This window comes from Amblyomma americanum, chromosome 1, assembly GCF_052857255.1.
Source record: "Amblyomma americanum isolate KBUSLIRL-KWMA chromosome 1, ASM5285725v1, whole genome shotgun sequence".
Taxonomy (NCBI): domain Eukaryota; kingdom Metazoa; phylum Arthropoda; class Arachnida; order Ixodida; family Ixodidae; genus Amblyomma; species Amblyomma americanum.
Window position 1 is genome coordinate 87,875,021 of NC_135497.1, and position 21,880 is coordinate 87,896,900.

Genomic DNA, 21,880 nt, shown 5'->3' on the forward strand with positions numbered 1-21,880 from the left:
GGCTCAGCTTGAGCCAGTGAGCAGGCCTGTGCAATTTCCTTTTCTTTCTTCCTGGCAACAGCACACAGGCATTAGCAGAGAGGTGCATTTCATATACAGCTTGCAACCTGCGAAAAGCCGACCAACTCATCCAACAGTTCGTGTTGTGCAACCAAAAAAGTCATGAGAGAAAAATCAGCATTGCGCATGCAGAATGATACAGCTGAACAAGGGAGAAATCATGAATAGAAATCCCTACTGAAAGGAGCATCTTCACAGCACGAAGATGCACACCACCGGTCCACACACAATCAGAAAATAAATACAGAGGTACAAGCTGTGTGTGATGATTCTTGCATATCCTCGGTAATAACTGTGGCATCCTCTACTCGAAAAGAGACTAGTGAAGTTTTCAAAGAAGTTGATATTAAATGTTTTGAAGAAATCACAAAACTAAGTACTTCACACTGCCTAAATCCCAATGATTCTATTTAGAATCATGCAAAAAACTTATAAACAACCGACAAAACCTTGGTTTTTTGATTTTATAGAATTATCCTCCTCCTACATATGCTAGTTTCTGGATAACGATTTTTTCTACTGAACAGTTTTAATTTGGGCCGGAAAGGGTTAAGCAACCACGGACCTGTAAGACCTCATCAACCTACCATCAGTCTTGTGATTCCCTCACCACTATTTAAAGAGAAAATCAACTGCCAGTGATTTCAACTGCAACAAAAATATTTTTCTTTCACTGACATCCCAACGTTTCGGTATCAGCTCGGTTCCTTCTTCAGGCCCAAGAGTATCTCGGTATGCAGTTGAAAGAGGCGGGAGGGGCATTGGGGTTAGGGTGGAGAATACAGGAGAGCCAAGAGGCGTACGGCATTGATTCTTGGTGCGGTTTTCATAGGACACGGGTTGGCTGGGTGGAAAGGGGACGCATATGTGGGGAGGGGAATGTCAGAAGGGTGTTGGTGTGTTCTGTGCTAGCTCCCACTTATCTCTCCCAAGTGCTGCATCTTGAGTGGCTCATATTGTCTGGCATGTTCTGAATGTTCCATACCTCGAGCAGAGGTGTCTGTCGGTAGTTGCTTTCAGTTTCCAGAATAGCAGAATCATTGCAGTTGATTTTATGTGACTACGCTAGGCTCCCTCGCCAAGTTCCACTCATCCTTTCCGTGTTCTCATCTTGCCAGTGCATTTCGGTGTGTGGTTCATGAAAATAATTTTGGAGGTAATGCCTCCAGCTCTCTCCCTTGGTGGGCAGCCCTCGGGTAGAGGACGGGAATGCACCAAAGTGTCCTGTTGGTATGTGGCATACATATCACAGTTTCATTAAGAAATTGACGTACTGTACTATAGTTACTTCGATATAAATCCCACAACTGTAATTAAATTACATTTCAAATGACTGATCACTAAAGTAATATTACATTGCAAGCTCCTTTGGAAATTAAAGCAGTTACTTTACTTTCCAGTTTTGGATCATAAAAGCTCACTAGAAAGTTTTAAGAAACATTTTACATATTTATTGCTATTATTATTATTATGAACCTCAAGGGTCCTCAGGTGGGACGTTAGAAAAGAGGTGGACGCTCACACGGTGGTTAACAATTACTGCTGAGCGGCAATCATTGAGATGAAACAGCTTCCATAATGGCAGTCTTGAAATGAACAGGATCAGAAATTTGCACTAGGCCACTAGAAAGGTCATTCCAGTTGTGAGCTGTGAGCACAAAAAATAATTCCTAGAATGTAGTACAGCACGATGCAGGATGATGCTGGTAGGACGGTAGTAGTAGTAGTAGTGGTTTATTAAAATAATAATGAAAAGGAAGGATAAGATTTTTGCTAGCCCCAGCATCTGCCACCGATACAGAAGCACCTGAGCTGGGGCAAGGTGTGTGCGAGGTGTTTGGCACGCTGGGCGAATGAGCTGGCTGTTGTGGGGTGAACAACGAAAAAAAACTGAGAAAAGCAGAGGCGTGAAATTTGGCGATGGGCAGTGAGAGAAAGAACTTTTCAGCTGAAACTTTAAGGTGGATATGCTAGAGCATCGTAAGTATAGTTTAAAAAAATGAAATGAGTAGCTCAATTCTGAACGAATTCAAGAGCTCAAATAAGGTTAGACTGGTGTGGATAAAGGATTGTGCTGGCGTATTAGTTTAGGTCACATAAGTGTTTAAAAAGTTAGCAATTTTAAGGAAGAAGGCACCATGTGCAGGTTAATGACAGGCGCACCCAAATGTTCGATTAGATGATTTTATGTGGTTATTGCGGTAGGACCAAGATAAATCATTTTTAATTTAGTTTTTACTCAACCACTATTGCACTTCAAAGCAGGCATTGGCAATTTTGTCGTTGTGAAGGATGCCTTTGCACTGTAAAAACGAAAACACCTTTTCGAGCATTTTCGATTCTATGACTCACACCTGGCCCAGAAGGGTGTTCTGTGCATTCATATGTACACCCTACTGGCGGCTGTGATGATGACTACGATCTCTTAATGGCACAAGGGGAAATTTGGCCAAAGACTGCCATGGCTCAAGGTATATTTTGCCTAGACAGGGTGGAGACCCATTTTCCAAGCATTTCACCAAAGACAAACCGAGCACCAGTGGGTACTAGGCGGCACTGGGGATCGAGCTCGCACTTGCATGAGGCGGATGTTCAAACCACTAGGTAACCATCCGCTGCAGTACAACATATGTGTTTCAGAAAATGATGTATCCAAAAATGAAAATATGTAACTTTGAGATGTCAGAATGCATCACATGACGTAACCACCAAGCCTAGGAGCATTTCAGCGCTTTCTTACATACCTACCCCAATGTGGTAAGAATGCATGCAGTGGGTTCAAAATTTCATTCTACTCTCAGTAACTTTCTTGGATACTCTTTAGCTTTATTAATCGTAATGCCTACATAATGTAATGTACCATATTTGCAACAAGTAACCAGGCAACACAGTTCGTTCCTTAGCTGTGTATAGCAAAGAACTTATGGCACCTTTCAAGTTTAAAATCTGTGTACAGAAAGGAGATCCCTTCTCTTCACCTTTTGCAGCATTTTGGTCTTTAGGGGTGCTGTAAGGGTGCCACTATATGGCTGAGCAGCAAACACAATTGCCTGGTCACTATCGGCAAAGACGTACCAGTTATCTGTACTGCCTGAGTTTTTCACAGAAATGAAAAGGCTATGTGCACTGACAAACATGCATCAATGTTCTAAACACACTAGTGCAGAAGTAGAGAAAAACTTTATTATCAAAACAAAACACATTGAGCACAAGAAGCTTCTGCCAAAGAACTCCTTACTTCCATCCAAGAAACACTGCCATACCAGCTTTTATTGATGTGTTACGGTGCTTCAAGAATAAGATTCCATTGTAGTTACATCGACCTCCTAATTCTTCCAGAGCAAACAAAATTCAAGATTCTTGCTTGTGCAGCATTATAAACCACTATGAGGAATACTTGCACTGTGATGCTGCAACGCTTAAGAATGGGTGCTTAATGATGCATAATAGCTTGCATGCAAGCTTAAGGTAGCTTATGCTGAATATCCACAGAGCTGCCATTATGGAAGTTATGGTGCCAACTGCATCGATGAACCTGCTGACTAGTCACTTTCCTTTGGCGCACAAGAAGAGGTGATCAACCAGCTCAGGAGAACAGCATACGTGGTGCGAGTTTCTGCAATTTACGTAAAAAAAAACAAAGCATTTCACTGCACCTGGTACTACTCAGTGATCCATTTCAAAAACCAACATACTGCTCACAAATGATGTGCAATATTATGTAAGCTAACGCAACCAGAAAACTTAAAATCTGTGCCTAAGGCAAGTAAGCACCAAATGTTATTCACTCCCTGTACCCTTCCAAATAGGCCATAACTGTTCCAAAGAAAATGGCCATAGATGGCAATATACGAAACAATGCTTCAGCTAAAAAGCAACCTGTTGGGAAATAGAGCTGGGTCAGGCTAGGCAAGTTTGCGCGAACTGCTACAAACATGTGCAAACAACTGGCCTGACAAGTTCATAAGCTGACTATAAATGGCACACAGCACCTTGGCAGCCAAGGAGAGACGCATAGGGTGCTTCGACAAATGTTTTCATGATGATGCTGGTGATGAATTTTTATGGCGCAAGGGCACACAGCTGTTTTCGTCTATTCAGGGTGGGGTCAAAGACCTATTTTCCAAGCATTTCACAGATAAGCTGAGTACCAGGCCAGGGGAAAGCTTGTGCCCATTGTACCACTGATGGGCACCTGGCGGTACTACGAATCAAATCTCGCACCTCTGGCATGTCAAGCGGATGCTCAAATCATTAATCCACTGCTTTGGTGACAATGTTTCACACAGAATACAAGTCAGAATGCAACAAACATTCATTGTGGCATTACAACAGACGTACATTAGTGTCACTGCCAGAAGTGCCAGCATTCATGAAAAAGATCTAATCTGATCAACACACAGCATGCTTTCATTAATGTGCCATGTGTGCGACATCTTCAATGGTAGGAAACAGTGCTAATCCACCTGACATATCTCTGGTATCCAGGGCCACCTAACTCAAACTATCAAGAAAAATTTGCACAAGGTTATGAAAACATTGTTATGTTCACCTTCTTAAGAGGCAAAGTCTAGATTTGGGAAAGAATCATAAGAACTTCCAAATAGATGTTTACTTTTTGCACCCATCTTTGAAGAAGTGTTGATGAAAGGGTGGGTCTAGAGGAGATTAGAAATGCTGGCTTTACAGGTTGGCATTGCATCACTAATGTGCAACCCAAACAGACAGGCAAATTTCTTTCTTCACAAAAGTTAGTTCTATTTCAAGCAGTCAGACAGTAGCTATAGAAAAATACGAACTAGACGTAATGAAGGAGGCATTTTTAAAAAACTGTCGTCATAAAATGGTCAGCCTTGGTGCAACCGAGCAAACGAGTGCACTGGAGGATTACGAGCAAACGAGTGCACTGGAGGATTAAAGACGATATGACGAGAGCGTTAAAAGGAAAGTGGTAGCGTGAAATTAGCAGTTTTTGTGAAAACAAAAATGGCATAGTAACTGTCTCACTTCTCCATGGACAACCCAACTTGTAGCGGTTATCTGGCCATAAATGTGTCATGCTAGGTGCCGTGCTGTGCGGTGAAGAACCGTTAAGAGACGACACAAGTTGGGGCGCGAGACCTCAATTTTAAACATTTTTTCTTGTTTTAAGCAAGTCACCTTGATTAAAACTTCAGAAATGAAAGGCAATAAACTGTTCAACCAAACCCGCCATCATTTGTATTTTTACTTGGACCACCTCAGGGTGAAATAAACGGTCGTTTATGGTTCAAAACACACTTTTCTGGAAATTCAGTATTTTATTTCAATTCGACGTATTCCGTTTCGTCAGCTGTAACATTTTTTATAGGTAATACACATCTTGGGAAACAAGGTGGCCATTTCTGAATTTCCGAGAGGAAGTTGATTATTTAAAAAAATGTAAAAAATGCCAAATTTTTACATTTTATTTAAATTTAAAAAAAATATTTATACCATCCAAAAATATATGATCTGAATCATATCAAAAACCAGAATCTGTGCAAATCTCTTAAAAATTTGTGGAGTGTTTTCTAAAAATTTATATTCATCGACTATTGAACAGTGCCTGGCTTCATGCCTTTTCGAAATGTTCAAACTGAGCTCACCTCAGGAATAAATTTTTTTCAGCAAAAATATTTTAGGCTTAGATTACACACGTTGCGATAAGTTTCCATGAATTTTTTAAAACAAATTTGAGATGGTTGAGCGCAATGTCTGGAACGTTTGGCGTGGATGACCCTTCTGCAATTTTTGCAAATACAGACAGGACAGATATCGACCATTAGGTATTAAAGTTACTGTGGTAACCTCCTTTGTGTATAACTCATATTCTTTCAAGTTTAAGCTGTTCTGGAAACATATATTCTTCTAAGCATAAATTGCAAATATTTCAAGAGACAGGAGCTATATACCACATGCTGCTTTTACAGTTGGGGCTTCAGTGTTGTCCACTACAGCAGCAGACTTAGATATCTTTAAGGTTCATTATGTACTGTGCAATTTCAGCTGCAGTTTAAAAGCATTGTATGCGGTTGATAGCAGGTGACAAAAGTTAGTGGGTCAGTAGTGGTGTGTTTGTGAATTTGTGCTCTTACCTATTGACAGAAAAGGCTGATTTGCAGTAGTCACGCTTCGCTTTCTTCCGCATTGAAGGACATGATGTAAAAACATTAATGGGTCAAACTCGTTAAAACATTAAGTTGGGCTAGTTGGCGTTTGCTTGCTGGAAGCGGGTGTCCCCTGCACGTTTGTTGTAGATGTAGTGTGTGTGCTTTCAAACTGCTTAGAAAATGATTCCAGCAAGTTAATGGGTCGTGTCAATGGTTCCTCTTTCCCATGGAGATGTGCAACTTGTTTCCACATTATGTGAAAGACCACACTACATACATATAAAGGCCTCCTTTAACCAAGCTTTACAAATGTGCATTCATGGCCTAGGGGTAGCGTATGTGACTCTCAACCTGTCGGTCAGGGGTTCGATTCCCAACTAATTATACCAATTTTCTTTTCAGCACAATTACATTCCTTTGGAGACTTACATGTCATAATGGCATTTGAGACATGTGGCGATGCTTTAATGACACTGTATTTAATGTTTTAATCAATTTCAATTCCACACCTCCACGTGTGACGTCATGACCTCTTGCCTGATATGGAGTTTCTCTACAGAATGCCGATGGACTACGCCAGGCTTACATTATTTTGTTAAGGTTCCTTCAAAACAGCACACAAGAAATGGGCATAAAAACTTTATTCAGTGGAGCACAGCAACAAAATACATCGTAAACTTACAATATTGCCACAGCTGCACCCACACAGTTTGTAATATTGGTTGACCTGCCAGAAGCTTCTATAACAGCAGAAAAGCCACAGTAACAAAAGCTAAAGTGGCACTTATGATTAGGACATCAAAGTAAAAAAGAACAAAAAAATTCACTTTATGTTGAGGAAAATTTGAAATAATGCGAAGGAAACCCGACTTCCAAAAAACTGATGCAAAGCAATAAAAATTATGTGTTGAGTAGAATGAACTCTTTCTAAAGGGCAGCAGATACAACATTCATGCCTATGTCACCTCTTACCTGCTGCATTAGTGCCAGCTCAAAAATTTCCGTGGCCAGCTTCTCCTTGGCACTTTTAATGTGTTCTATGGCTCGAATTGGGCAATGCAACCCGCAAAGCAACCACAGCCAATGCACACTCAATAAACACAGGACATTATTTACATTGTAAAAAGGCTTTGCCGCTATATTTCAATTGTAAAGGCACTCGGGCTACACAGCTTGCAGGGCGCCCTGAAAATGATGTGCTCATCCAGGCTTTTCTGCCACCATAATTAAGGGGGGAGAGTCAGTGGGCATAAGGAAAACCATCACCTTTCTTTCATTTAGTTTTTTCGATGCACTGGTAACAATGAGCACAATCTGCCCTCCTTTAACAGGCACTCTAGAACCACCATGAGCACCAATACAAGGAAACTAGCTTTCTTGAGAATTGCACAAGCACACCCCAGCTGAATAAGTTCATTGGTTCCAACTGGAATTTGTCCATTTGGGACCAGTTAGGTTTTGTGGACACCAATTGGACGTGCTTCCAATTGGATCTAACTGGTTTCAGTGGCATCAAAAAACAATTGGTTCCAACTGAAACCAATTAGATTTTCTCCCAGGACCATTGGGGAACATTCTACCTTGTGCCAACATTTTTCAGGGAAACTGATATTAGGAGAATTGCACACTGTTAGGGAAGTGAAGCTAAACAACCATCGCAAAAGCATTGCACACAAGGAACATAAGCTCAGTCTATATCCACCAAACACACTTTTGCTTCCACTTGTATACTCCATTAATGGGACCCTCCTGCTGGAGCCAGTGGTGCTTGTCCATTGAGCGAAATTATTTCATCTACTCACACCCGCGGTGGTAGTGGAAATGATGAAAACAATTCAGCAGGTAAAGCTGCTAATATCTTTTCAACAGAAACCTCTTTAGTTCACTGCTGTATGTCAATAATGAGCAACATGTAGCTGTGACACCGGTCCCCTGAAACCGCTGCAACCCATTGGAATGTCCAGTTGAAATCTCATGAACCAATTGGATTTATCCAGTTGGACAAGCTGCAGCCAACTGGAACCCAGTAACTCCAATTGGTTCCAATTAATGCCAATTGGCAAGACCAGTTGGACAAGCTGCTACCAATTAGAACCCAATAACTCCAATTGGTTCCAGTTAATGCGACTTCGCAAGACCCGTTGGACAAGCTGCCGCCAATTGGAACCCAGGAACTCCAATGGTTCCACTGAATACCAGCTGGAATTCCAATTGGAACCAATGGACTTTTTCAGCTGGGACGTTTCCCTGTATAGCTGCTCGCAGAAATTGGGCACGGCCTGTTAAAGATATTCTGCCGCCAACTCATCGAAACCCACAAGTACCACACCTGCTAAACAGTATGGGATGAAATTTCAGTTTTAGACACCCTGCAAGCACCTCAGCCTCTGTGCACATTACAAATGAGGGAGACATGAAACATGTCTATGATCCATTGCAGTGGCTTTGTGGCTTTAGATTTCAGCTGTTAAAACCCAAGACCATGGGATCAAATTCCATGCGTGCTGGCTGCATTCCAATGGACGTAAAAAAGAAAAATGCCACTGTACTCTGCAATACCAGTGTACTCTAAAACACTGCTGTGACCCCCATAGCCCACATGCAGTTCCCAGATGCTAAACACCACAGTCCTAGCTGTTTTTGCATGGAATGAAACACATTTGCATGTTGTCTGCACGAAAGCCATAATTCACAATCCCTGAGCTGTTGATGTGTTTACACAAGAAAAACCAGTCATTGCCTCTATAACCAGTGTAAGACACCATGCAGCATCAGTCTTTTCTAGCCCTGGTGCACCTGTCAACATGCAGCAAATTGTATGGTTGTTGTCCACAGCAGAAAAGTATTGCAGTCACTGGACAAGCTGAAGTTGGCCGGCAAAATTCTTAATACAACAATAATGCAGAAGCCAGGAAGCCACATGTATATCAGTGTGTAATACCCTCCTCCTTACACAAAATTAGACACCCAGGATGCTATCTCCTGGCATCAGATCCAACAGAACACTGTCCCCAATTTCCACAAACTTCACCTCATGCACCCAACACTATACCCTGACACATGCCCATGGTGCCAGGCCCACCCAACATTCTTCCACATTTTCTGGGGATGCGGGGCAAAACCGAACCACTTACAGGTGCAGTACACGTCATTTGAGTTTTGGGAGGTGATCCTGACGAGCGATCGTATGGAGGACCAAAGAGCCCTCATAAAACAGGTCCACCTGACAGCTCAAGCCAGTGGAGCCCTGCAATGAGGACCCCACCTACAAGCCTCAAGAAACATTCCTCTGATTTTAACCTTTAAAGTTTACCTGCCTACCTACTACTACGTTTCATGCAAAAGAAAAAAGATTATGCTTCTCAAGTGCTGGCAATTTTTGCTGCTTCAAGTTATTTTGAGCTTTTCTTATGATGAATAGGGACCATTGTTGAGTTTTTCAGTAGGTTATCTGTTTACTTGTGAAATGTGCTGTGTGATATGTAGGTATCAATCATATCCCATTCCTGCTGTTAAAGAAGCCTCTCGGCATGTGCAGTCATTCCCTGAGAAGGATGTTCCCAACAAGCATTCAGCTTTGAGTACTTGACTTATCCCATCTTGTCTTCAGTCTGTCTGTCTGTGTTATGTTTTTCCCATGTTTCATCAATAGGTACAAAACTTTCACTTTCCTAAATACATTCCAAAGCAAGTTTTAAATGCTTCATTGTACTGTTTTATCACAAGCAGAAAGGTTGTTTTTATGTGACAGTACCCGGAGCTACTCTTCAAAGGAGCCCGACCTACTCAGTGCTAAAAATTACAGCCAGGCATAAAAAGAAAAATCAATCTCAGTCATTACCTTCGGCAGATGTACAACCATGACACACTGAGCACTCTGATGGTATCATTAATATTCTTCCCACTCTACCAAATATACTCACTACAATATGACATGAAGTAGATGCCAGCAGCAAAGGGTCTCTGATGCTTCTAGCAAACATGTGCAGGCTCCTTTCAAGAAGTTTGGTATGACTGGAATGCTTAATGAAGAGTGTTTGGTGTCAATACGGCTCATGCACCAATTTCAATGCATATTCATTCATGCTATGTGAGAACCTGCTAGAGCAGGAAATTTTTCAGGCTTATTCTTATGCATCTAGCTAATGTGTTCTTCACACGTCAAAGGGAAATTTAAACAGTGTCTACCAAGCTAAACAAAATACCGATAGGTATTGCATCATCTATCACCTTTGCAAAAAAATTTTTAGCCTAGCGCATCAAGCGTCTGAGATAGCGACAACTAAAAACAGCCTTCGCATTTTCCCTCTCAAGTCATATAGCAAACACAGCGAGAAAAAAATAAAGATTACAGACCAGCACCACACTCTGTCTATGAAACTGTCACACAGGCGAACAGCCTCAGTTGTTTACTTGATTTTTTTTTTGCTGCTCACTCTCCTGCCACGTCTGTACAATACAGGAGAGCATAGAAAGGAAGATACCGCAATTTCTAGCTGGCCATTCACCTCGCCTTTCTTGCTGAGTGTTTATGTAAGCCAATGACAGCTCATTATTCCTGATGTCACGTGTGCTGCATCATGAAGCGTGCGGGGATTCAAGTGAAAGCCTGGCACTGCAGGTAGCTCTTAGGCGCAAAAGCGGGAATTTGAAAAAAAAACTGCAAATTATTGGCTCACTTCTGAGGCATGCACGTAAAGTGACATTTACTCTACACAATGCATGCATTTCACAGTCACTTTCTGAACTGCTTTTCAGGGACCCTTCAATGAACTTCAGCTCATGCTCAAGCTAAGCGGCTGTTTGGAGTGAATGTAGAAACAAATTGCTGTAAATATGCCAATTTTATTACCAGAAAATGTAATAGGTAATTTACAAAATACAGTGGAACCCCGTTCATGCGTTTTTCACCGGACCGCGAAAAAAAAACGTAACAGCCGGGAAAACGCAACAGTGAGGAAAGGTCCGAAAATTAATAAAAACAGTGCAGCTTTGCCTTGAAACAATTTATTTCGACATCAAGTGAGCTTAGGTCTTAAAAAAATGGAGAATGGTCAATTGCCGTTTTTTCCGCTCGCTGGAAAACACCACGCGTTTCTCGATGGCCTGGAAAGCCGCATTGCTCTCAGGGTCGCTTTGAGGTGCGATGTACCTGCGGAGGAGGTCCAGAGCTGCGACGGCTTCTCCAAAGCTCGGGTCCGCCAACTCCCCGGAATCATGCGGCTCATGCTCCTCGTCGTCATCACAGTCTGAGGCTTCATTCGCGACCGAGTCTGCAACGATCTCGGCGATACTCTGACACTCGGATGTCACGACAGCAGCATCCACGGTGACGTAGTCGTCATACGTGACTCCCGTGGCACCCAGCGCATTCAAAGCTTCACTCAGCTCTTGATCATGAGAGGCTGCTTCCGTCTCTTCAGCTTCCGTGGCAGTTTCCTCTCCGCCGTCCATGCGAAAGCCACACCGCGCGAAGCAGTGCTGTACAGTTGACACGCTCACTGCAGTCCACGCTGAAGCGACGTAGTGCAGAGCGTCCAGTATTGAAACGATCGTAGGGTGCTGTCCGCGATCAATACGCGCCAGACAGCGCTTTACGATAGACTTCCTGTACGAGTGCTTTAAGTTCTTTATGACGCCGGCATCCAACGGCTGCAAGTGGCTTGTAGTGTTCGCAGGAAAAAAAACAAGCTTAACGTTCCGAAGAAACGACGGGTCTCTCGGGTGGGCAGCACAATTGCCCAGAAAAAGGACAACACTCCTGCACTGGGAGCCCATCTTGTTGTCGAAGTAACGAAGAAATTCTTCAAACAAAGAACCCGTCATCCATGCACAACTGTTGCTTCTATAGTGACATGGCAGCAGGCGAATGTTCTTTAAGCACCGTGGGTTTCGGTATTTTCCGATTACCCATGGCTTCAGCTTGTCCGAGCCATCCATGTTGCAGCAAAGGAGCACCGTCAATCGTTCTTTGCTGCATTTGCCTCCGTGGCATGCTTCGCCCTTCAGGCTTAACGACTTGGATGGCTGCACCCGAAAGAAAAGACCCGTTTCGTCGGCATTGTAAATGTCACGAGGCTCATACCCCTCAATTATGGCAGATAGTGTGGCCTTCCAATCGTCGACTGTTTCCAAGTTTACACTTGCTGCTTCCCTGGATACCGTCTAAAGGCTGTTTCACATGATGCGATTGTTGCCGCAGCGCAGTGCGATTTCTGCCGCTGTGCGACAGAAATGCGCGTCGTTCTCGTCGCAGGGCCACTGCGACAGACTTTCAACAAGTTGGTCGCATTGTCGCAGCGTCTCTGCGGTCGCAGCAATGGCCACAGTAGTCAGCCAATAGGACCTCAGCGACATGACAAGAAAATCTCGAAAACGTTTTATTGAGCTTAAGAATACATCACAGCTCAATATTATTACCCATGATTACGAAATCAACGCCTGCCACGATGTTTGACATTTATTGCAGCCGAAGAATTTTCGGCCACTGAAAGGCCGCACCGACGCTAGGGCGCTGGTGCCGACGGCACCGACTGAATTCATCGTTGTCATGTGAAACGGCGGCTGCGATTACCGTCGCAACGACAGTGCGACCGGGCCGTAATTTTTCGTTCCCGTCGCACCATGTGAAACAGGCTTTATACGCGATGCCGTGCCTCTTCCGGAAACGGTCGATCCAGCCATTTGACGCTGTAAAGTCACTGATGCCCAGTCGGTCGGCTATTTCCATCGCCTTCTCGCGCAAAATGCTGCCGTCGAAGTTAACACCGGCAGCGCGAGCTTGTTTAAACCAAGTAAGAAGCGACTCGTCGAGGTTTCCATACTTGGCGCCACGAGCCTGCTTAGCTTTCGGGTCGAGGAGCGCAGCATTCCCTCGTATCTCGGCACGCTTCGAGACGATGCTGTTAAGCGTCGAGGGCGGCAGACCAAGATCCTTGGCGATGTCGACTCTTTTCCGCGCTGGCTGCCTGTCGACTGCGTTGAGAACATCCAGCTTTTCCTCGAGGGAAAGCGCCTTGCGCTTGCGCGACGCCATCAAAGGACGACAAATCGCTCGCGGTGTTAGCGAGGCCCAACGAGGCGTAGGCAGCGTAGGTGTTGACGGGAGGACACGGACGACTCGGATAGGTTGAACCGCACAAACAAGAAAGACTGGATTAGCAAGGCCTGACGAGGCATAGGCAGCGTAGCTGTTGACGGAAGGACACGGACGACTCGGATGGGTTGAACCGCACAAACAAGAAAGACTGGATTGCTGCAGGCCCGCGGGTTTTACTCGCTTCGGCTGACGAGGCAGTGGCCATCTAGTGGCAATCTCTCCAACTCGCGTGCAGCTTTTTATGGCCTCCGAGATTACTCAAACACGTGCAAGGGGGTGATCTCGGAGGCCATGGTCTTGTAGCCAATTCCGTAGCCAAGCCTGGCCAAGACTCGTCAAAATGGCGTTTGGCGCGCGTTGCCCGGCCGGGTTCGGGGTGCCAGGTTGCGACGTATCATCATGCAGGAATGTTTTCACAGCTACAACGTAACAGCAGGGTACCCAATACATTGGATCCTATGGGAGCTATGCCGGGACCGGACGAAAACGACGTAACATACAGGAAAACGCAGCAGTAAGGAACGTAACAGCGGGGTTTTACTGTATTAACAGCTGTTTCCCTACATTATATACAAACAAATTAAAAAAGGACACTATTACACACTCATAAGATATTTGCCAAATTTTTCACCCTACATTATATACAAACAAATTAAAAAAGGACACTATTACACACTCATAAGATATTTGCCAAATTGAAAAGATGACCAATTAAATAAGAAGAAATGTCTCTGGCACCCGATAAAAGCTTACGAGCCAAAACAAACCTATCACTCATATAAAGGAGGGGCCATGTGTGTGCATAAAAATGTGCTTAGAGCCTTCCAGTTGCATGTACAGAAGGCAACGGTTCGAGCAAAAGCAGATTCTCATGAAAGCGCACTAAGCATGTTTACAGGGCAACTCTGGAGGTTTTTTCAATACTTTGAGTTACTTATCAAAACACTTTCCTAAGGGCTACCTGTCCTTGGCATAAGAAAGCAATTTTCAAAATACCAAGTAGAAATATTTTAAAAGAGATAAACACCAAACCAAAAGCAAGATTTAGGCTCATGGCCAGGCACAATGCTCCACTTGACACAGCAGTGACCTCACAGACATTATTGGAAAAACATTGAATGGCTGAAATGACGACAGCATTCATAAAATTCCTTAGACAACCTTATACTAGCCTAAATGTTCGATCTTGATGTGGAGTGGGCAGTAACATGCGATTTACGCTCGCGACATTGCAAACGCAGTGTTACTCGCAGATATCACCTGAACTGAGGCCATGGAAATAGCAAACTCTAAAATCGATTTGCGCAGGAATGAATTCCCACACAGCTGCCAAACTTGGCACAAATGATAAGGATGCAGAGGAAAACCTACAGGAAAAGCATCAGAATACATGCATCTCGAAAAACCCCCGAAGTCGCCCTTTGTAAGCTGTACAGTTTAATGTCCCAAAGCAACACATGAGCTATGACGAACACAGCATAGCATACCTCAGCAGAGAGTAAAAAACCATTCCTTCAGCTTTGAGCACAATTGGTAACTGCATTGACAAGAACACTAAACAGGTTATCAGCTTAATTATCAAAGTGCACCTAAGCACAATGTGTAGCACTCCGCCACTGTTTTGTAATTCAATAAACTACCAAGCTTTTCTAGTTCAACAATGTAGCATGTGTTAGATTGGATTATGAAGGAGAATGTTTGCATGAATTTTTGAAACTGCCTCAGTAGAGCCAGAGTCCTTCAATAGCACTTTATGGTCACGAAACTTCTCCATAAATCTAATGGAAGAGCTTGGTGCACTGCCCAAAGCGGCAGCACAGCAGCGCTAATGTCAATCGAGGAGCATGTTCTGGTAAGCGGCAGAACGGGTGGCTACCTAGCTGAGTAGAAAGTGACGATTTGTGGTGTGTCATTTTCTTGTTCAGGCATTTACAGTGTCGAAATACTTGAATGCGCATCTTTTGTGGACCATCGAATGCTGTCTGTGAATGATGCCGTTACCTTGTGTGACTGGCTGCCGCTCCGGCTACAGGAGCAATGGCGACAAAATGTTTCTCATCTGATGCCGAACTGACAGAGACGTGGAGATGTGCCATCCCTCAAAAACGAAATTGGCAGTTTCAACTTTCGTGTTGCTGCGATGAAAGCTGCTCAAGCTGAAGCCTAGTGCTCTGCCTAGGTTATTCGAAAGCTCCCGCGATATTTAACCAAGCACAATCCACATTCCTGATCATTAAAAAAGTGACACTGTATCGTATATGATGCCTGCACAGCAGCGAACGCTTTGAGTAATTCATTCTCGAACTACTCGGCCATCGATGACGCTGCTGAAGCAGCACCAGTGCCAAGACAGATAGCTCGCTGGTGCCAACGTGTCATAACTTGAAATGCTAAAGAAGGTGCTGGCTGGAATGACACCTTTCCTTCTTTTTTCAGCTGCAGAAAGTACACCTTCCAGTGTGGGTTTAGCGTGGCAAAATATAAAGCTGTCATACAATCCCAAGGAGCACTCTCACTTATATGTATCGCAGCTTTGCAATTGTATATACAAAACGTCCAGTTTGCGGGGGCAAAAGTCAACCGACTAAAAGCTGCTATGCTGACACTTCTTTTTTTGCTCTACAAAGTATATGTGAATAAACTGTCCATTCTGTACAGGACGTTCACTTGTTCATTTAGTGCATGTACACTGGCGAAGACGACAAGCGCTTAGTTGCGAAAATATATTGCTTTATTATTATTATTTATTGATACCTCACAGGCCCCGAAGAGCATTGAGTGAGTGGGGAATCAAGGAAAAGGAATATACCGAAATAATAAACAACAATAACGGTACAATGGACGCGGTACAAGGAAAAAAACACGAACACAGATTATTTAAAATGGAGCAAAAATAACATTTGAACGAAACAATATAAAATACGAAAAAATTGCAAAACGCAAATATGCAAAGAGGTTACTAGTAGTCAGGTGCAAGCAAAAACAGTGGTACATCAGAGAACAATATAACAGCAACTGAAACTGTAGAAAAGCATTTGAAACAATACTAAAGGGATAAATGCATACATAGGGTCATTTTAAACTCTATAGGATCAGGACAGGAGAGATTGATTGCTTTAAGTAATGCAGACAAATTAAATGATTGAGTTTTGCCATATATACGATTGAAACCGAGATGATTATTCAAGCGCGCTGAGGAGCGGAAAGGTGATTCGAGAGGCAGAAACAAGGGGCGGGTGTAAACATATTTATGAAATAAACAGAGACGTGAAAGTGAACGACAAATTTCGAGTATCTGTAGAACATTAAGGGTTTTAAGCTGGGAGAAACAGGCGAGGGGCTATAATTACTAACAATGTACCGGGCAGCTCTGTTTTGAACAGTCTCAAGCATTTTAATGAGATATTTTTGATGGAGTGACCATATAGACGACACGAATTCCAACTGGGGTCGTACGAAAGTTAGGTATGCAAGCTTACGAATGGAGCTAGGAGAGTTGCGCAGGCTACGGCGTGTGAAACCCAGTGTCCTCGACGCTTTGTTGCAGACAGCTGAAATGTGACAAGACCATGAAAGATCTGGAGTGAGCTGAATTCCGAGATATTTGTAAGACATAACTTGGGATAGGAAGGTGTTGTTAATAGAGTAGTTGAAGTTAGACATATCATGTTTTCTGCTAAATGTCATAGATTTACATTTAGTAGGGTTTAGGATCATGTGCCAGTTTTTATACCAATCAACAATAATGCTAAGATCATTTTGGAGGGTCAGGTGGTTAGTGTCTCAAGTGATCATGCGGTAAACAACACAGTCATCTGCGGAAAGTCATAAACGGGAAGAAATGTTATTAGGAAGGTCATTAATGTAAATTAGGAAAAGCAAGGGTCCACGTACGCTTCCCTGTGGTACGCTAGAGGTTACATCACATAGTGGTGAGGAAGATCCATTGACAACAGTGAACTGTTGACGAAATGAGAGAAAGTTACGAAGCTAAGACAATGTGAGAGAATCAAGAGAAAGGGCAGATAATTTAGTAACTAGCCGGCCGTGTGCAACTCTGTAAAATGCTTCTGAGAAATATAAAAAAATGCAATCCGTTTGCTGGTTATCGTCCATGTTAAAATGCAAGTCAGTAGTAAATTCAAATAACTCGGTATCGCACGAGTAGCCTTTCCTAAAACCATGCTGATTAGAAAAGAAAAAGTGATTACGTTCTAGATGGTAGTAAATGTGGGAAGCAATAATATGTTCAAGTAATTTACAGCATATGTATGTTAACGAGGTAGGGCGATAGTTATCAGGTGAGCTTTTGATACCGGTTTTGAAGACAGGGATGACCTTGACAATTTTCCAGTCAGTAGGCAATTCTCCGGATGATAAAGATTGCTGAAATATACGACACAAAATCTGGCTGGAAATTGAAATGGTGTTTTTAAGAATCTTGGAGTTTATGTCATCCACTCCGGCAGATGAGGATAACTTAAGGTTTTTAATCAGCGATGCAGTACCCTAGGCACTAATGCTGATAGACTCCATGAATCGGTAGTAGAGTCGGGAACAATAGGCATACTGGAATGGTCTTCCTTAGTAAATACTGAAGTAAAAAATCTATTAAACGAAGTCGGACATTCAGTGTCATCTAGCAGCAATCCACTATTGTGTAGTTGTATGAAGTCTTGTTTACATTTGGGAGATATAGTTCGCCAGAACTTCTTAGGATTACTCTACAAAAGTGAGGGGAGATCGTGAGTGAAATATTTGTTTTTGGCAGCAGTAATAGCAGAACAGTATGTCCTCAGGCACTGTTTGTAGCTATCCAACAAGGATGGAGAGGGAGCAGATTTAGCTTTTCGGTAAAGCGATTCTTTTTATTTCGTAATCGACTGAAGGCCTTGTTGAACCATGGATTAGTTTGTCATTAGTTATTGAAATTAGTGGAACATGCTTGTCTATCAGCGCAGAGAGTTTGTGTTTGAAAAGCAACCAGTTGTCTTCGGTAGGTCGTTGGTTACTCAAGGGCAAAAATACTCCATTAAAAAACTTGGTAAGTTCTGTATTACCATATAAACGCGTGTAAGGGCCGCACTTTTTTTCCCACTTTTTTTCCGCACTTTTTTTCGGGGGGCAAATTTCGTAGTGCGGCCCATACACGCGATTTTCGAAAAAAAAATGTTTTTTTCAAGTGGAAGCAAACCAATCTGGAATGCGCGGCATTTATTTACCGTTCAGGCATCACTCACGGAGTCTTCAGACTCCGAGCTGGTGCTGTGTACAGGTAAATGTTCAGCCCACAGAAAGTCGCCTTCGGTCCCGTCTAAACTGTTTGAAATTCCGGTCACTTTGAAACTCCGGGTAACAATGTCGGTCGACACGGAATTCCACGCGGACAAAATCCATCCAAGCACAGTCTCGAGCGGTGCCCTCTTAAGCCACCCTGTCGGCGTCTCGTCGTGATTGCTATTGGCCATCCATTCCGAATACTGCCTTCGAAATTCAACCTTAAAAGGCCGATTGACGCTTACATCCAGGGGTTGCAGCATGCCGGTGAGGCCGCCCGGTATCACGGCCATGTCTGTGCGGATACCGCGCAGGTGTTCTTTAACCCTACCCGTCAAGTGACCGCGGAAGCTGTCCAAGACGAGGAGCGATCGTCGGGCCAGCATGGCGCCTGGGTGCTTCTCCCAAACGTTTTTTACCCAGTCGAGCACAAGCTCATCGTCCATCCAGCCATTTTCTTGGGCGCGAACTACAATTCCCTTGGGGAAAACGCCTTTAGGAATCGTTTTTCTTTTCAGGATGACATAGGGGGGGAAGCTTCCGCCCGTCCGCGGTGGTGCACAGCATAACGGTACACTGTTGGCGCTCCGTGCCGGTTGTCTGCACGAAAACACTCTTCTTTCCTTTCAGTTCAACTGTGCAGCTCTCGGGACAGTCGAACCACATGGGGGTCTGGTCGGCGTTCGCTATCTGCGAAAATATATAGTTGTGCTCACGACGCAGACCGATGATATACTTCTGAAAGCTGAGCACCTTGTCGGTGTAGTCGGGGGGCAGCCGCTGGCACAGCGTGGTCCTTCGCCGAAATGATAAGCCCTTCCTCTTCAGAAATCTTCGTACCCAGCCGGCACTAGCCTTGAAGTCCTCGTGCGGTATGCTTTTAGCACGCGCCAAGGCTTGTGCCCTCACGCACAGCGTGTCCGTTGTCAACGCGTAACCGTTCTTCCGCACTTCCATTGAATAGCATAGCAGCTCTTCTTCTAGCTCAGGAAATTTGCATGGCTTGCCTCGGAAAGCGCGCTTTTTGGAGCTGGTATTCTTCAACGCATCCCTTTGTCCGCACCACCGTCGGACACACTTCTCGTCCACGTCAAATTTTCTGCCCGCAGCACGCTTGCCGTGTTCGAGAGCGAACTCCACTACTTTCAGTTTAAAGCCCGCCGTGTAGCTGTTGAGGTGCTTGCCCATCGTGCAACAGTGACAATGCTCGGAGGCAGTTCATGAAAAAGTGAAGAACGACAGCGCACGAGAGCAACAACTATGCCGAGCGACCACGCTAACACAACCACCAAAAAACGCATGCTTTGACAGCCAGAACAGAACAAAGTTAGACCTGGCGATACTGATGCCGATACGGATAGCAGAAGTACAGTAGCAGAAGCTCGCGGCAGAAGAAAAGATAATGACGATGACCCGCGGCCTCGGGCGCCATCCATGGGCGGCACCTCGAAGCTCCTGTGCGCACGTATTTCGAAGGCTATTCTTGCGTGTTTCCTGGAAAGTTTGGGTGCGGCCCTTACACAGTTTTTTTTTTTCAAATATTTCCTTTGGGAATACGGGGTGCGGCCCTTACATGCGTTTATACGGTAATCTCACCATATCTTGCTTTACTGTAATCTCTAATCCTTTTTATTGTTTTACCTGGAAACAAACTAGGAACTAGAGTTTCAAACTGAAGCATCTTATGGTCGCTAAATCCATCAAGGTACATAACCTGCCCTATGGTGTCAGGAGTGGTGGCTAAAGCTAAATCTAGTATGTTAGAACCATGGGTATTCTGGCTAATGACTTGAAATAATTTGAAATCTAGAGTTAGGTTAATGAATTCTGTTGCAACAGTATTAGATGAAGACAAATTAACCCAATCTATTTGAGGAAAATTAAAATCACCGAGCAAGCAAATGTTACAGAGCGCACAGTCATCAGCAGCGGCAGAAATGCTAGACCGCAGATTGTGAACAGTATGCCTATTGTTCCAGGCTCTGACTACCGATTCATTGAGTCTGTCAGCATTAGTGCCGAGGGTATTGCATCGCTGATTAAAAACCTTAAGTTATCCTCATCTGCCGGAGTGGACGACATAAACTCCAAGATTCTTAAAAACACCATTTCGATTTCCAGCCAGATTTTGTGTCATATACTTGAAGAAACAGTTTTACAGGTGGCCCATGCTATTTCTAGGTCAGAATTGGATGCGATAGTGATGGAAGGTAACGTTCTTTTGATTGCAAGGAGAACCCCGCCCCTCTTTTGTTTATACAGTCATGTCTGTAGATATTGTAAGCATGGGCGTAGGGAAAGATTTCACTGTGTTCGATACCGGCATGCAACCAAGTCTCTGTTAAAGCAACTATATCAGATTCACTATCTTCAAGAAAGAAACAGAGTTGATCGCATTTAGGCATTAAGCTTCTGATATTAGAAAATGAAAGGGACAGCTTCGGGGCGGAGGTGGATGACATGGGTTGGGGATGCTCACGCAAGCTGGTTGCATTGCCTAGCTATGGCGAGACTAATGTGACCGAATCACTGGCACGGTCATACACAATTTTTTTTTGTCCATTCGAAATTTGTCAAATGTCAGTTTATAAGGCATGGATTGTGATTTAGCAAACTTTGTCAACTTGCTTCTAGCTTCACGAGTTGTAGCAGAAAAATCCTTGCGGATAGAGTAACTAGTATCTTTCAATTTGTGCCCATTTGAAAGGATGTTTGGCTTGTCTTTAAAGAAGGTTATTTTGGCTATAATCAGTCTGTGCCTGTCAGATTTGAATTTAATAATAATAATAATAGCTTTATTTCCATCAAAACGATGGAGGGGCCGTGGGTAAAAGCTGCTGAACAGCTTGACTAGAGCCCACGGTCCCCTCTACAAGGCAGTACAGGAGCATACATGAAACATACAGGAATACAAACATACAGAAACGCAAAATTGATTCGATTTAATGTATCACAAGGAAATCAATATTAGAATTGTTCAAAAACATGACATATCACGTGGCGCAGTTCACGAACTGTAGTGCGACCTAAATCAATTCCACATTTATTCAGATCATTAAGAAGTTTAGGCAAAATGTACGACAGTGTACCCATAGGATAGTTAGCACGGGGAGTGACCACCTTCCAGTATTCAGACTGACGTATAGTGTAGGATGTAGGCTTTATTTCTAGCTTGGCTAGGTTGCGAAAGAAATTTCGATTTTCTTTTAATTCGTACTTAAAGGCAACAATTAGTCTATAGCTAAACAATTTCCAGACAGGCATTATATCTGCTTTAATGAACAGAGCATGTGTATGAGAATTGTAGGGGACA

The 21,880-nt window shown here is 43.5% G+C and overlaps 1 protein-coding gene across 1 annotated transcript in view; it reads left to right on the forward strand.

The window, feature by feature from the left end:
- LOC144113185 (protein regulator of cytokinesis 1-like) overlaps positions 1-21,880 on the forward strand; it is a 290,994-nt gene that overhangs the window by 95,959 nt on the left and 173,155 nt on the right. The gene's annotated exons all lie outside the window — the stretch shown is intronic.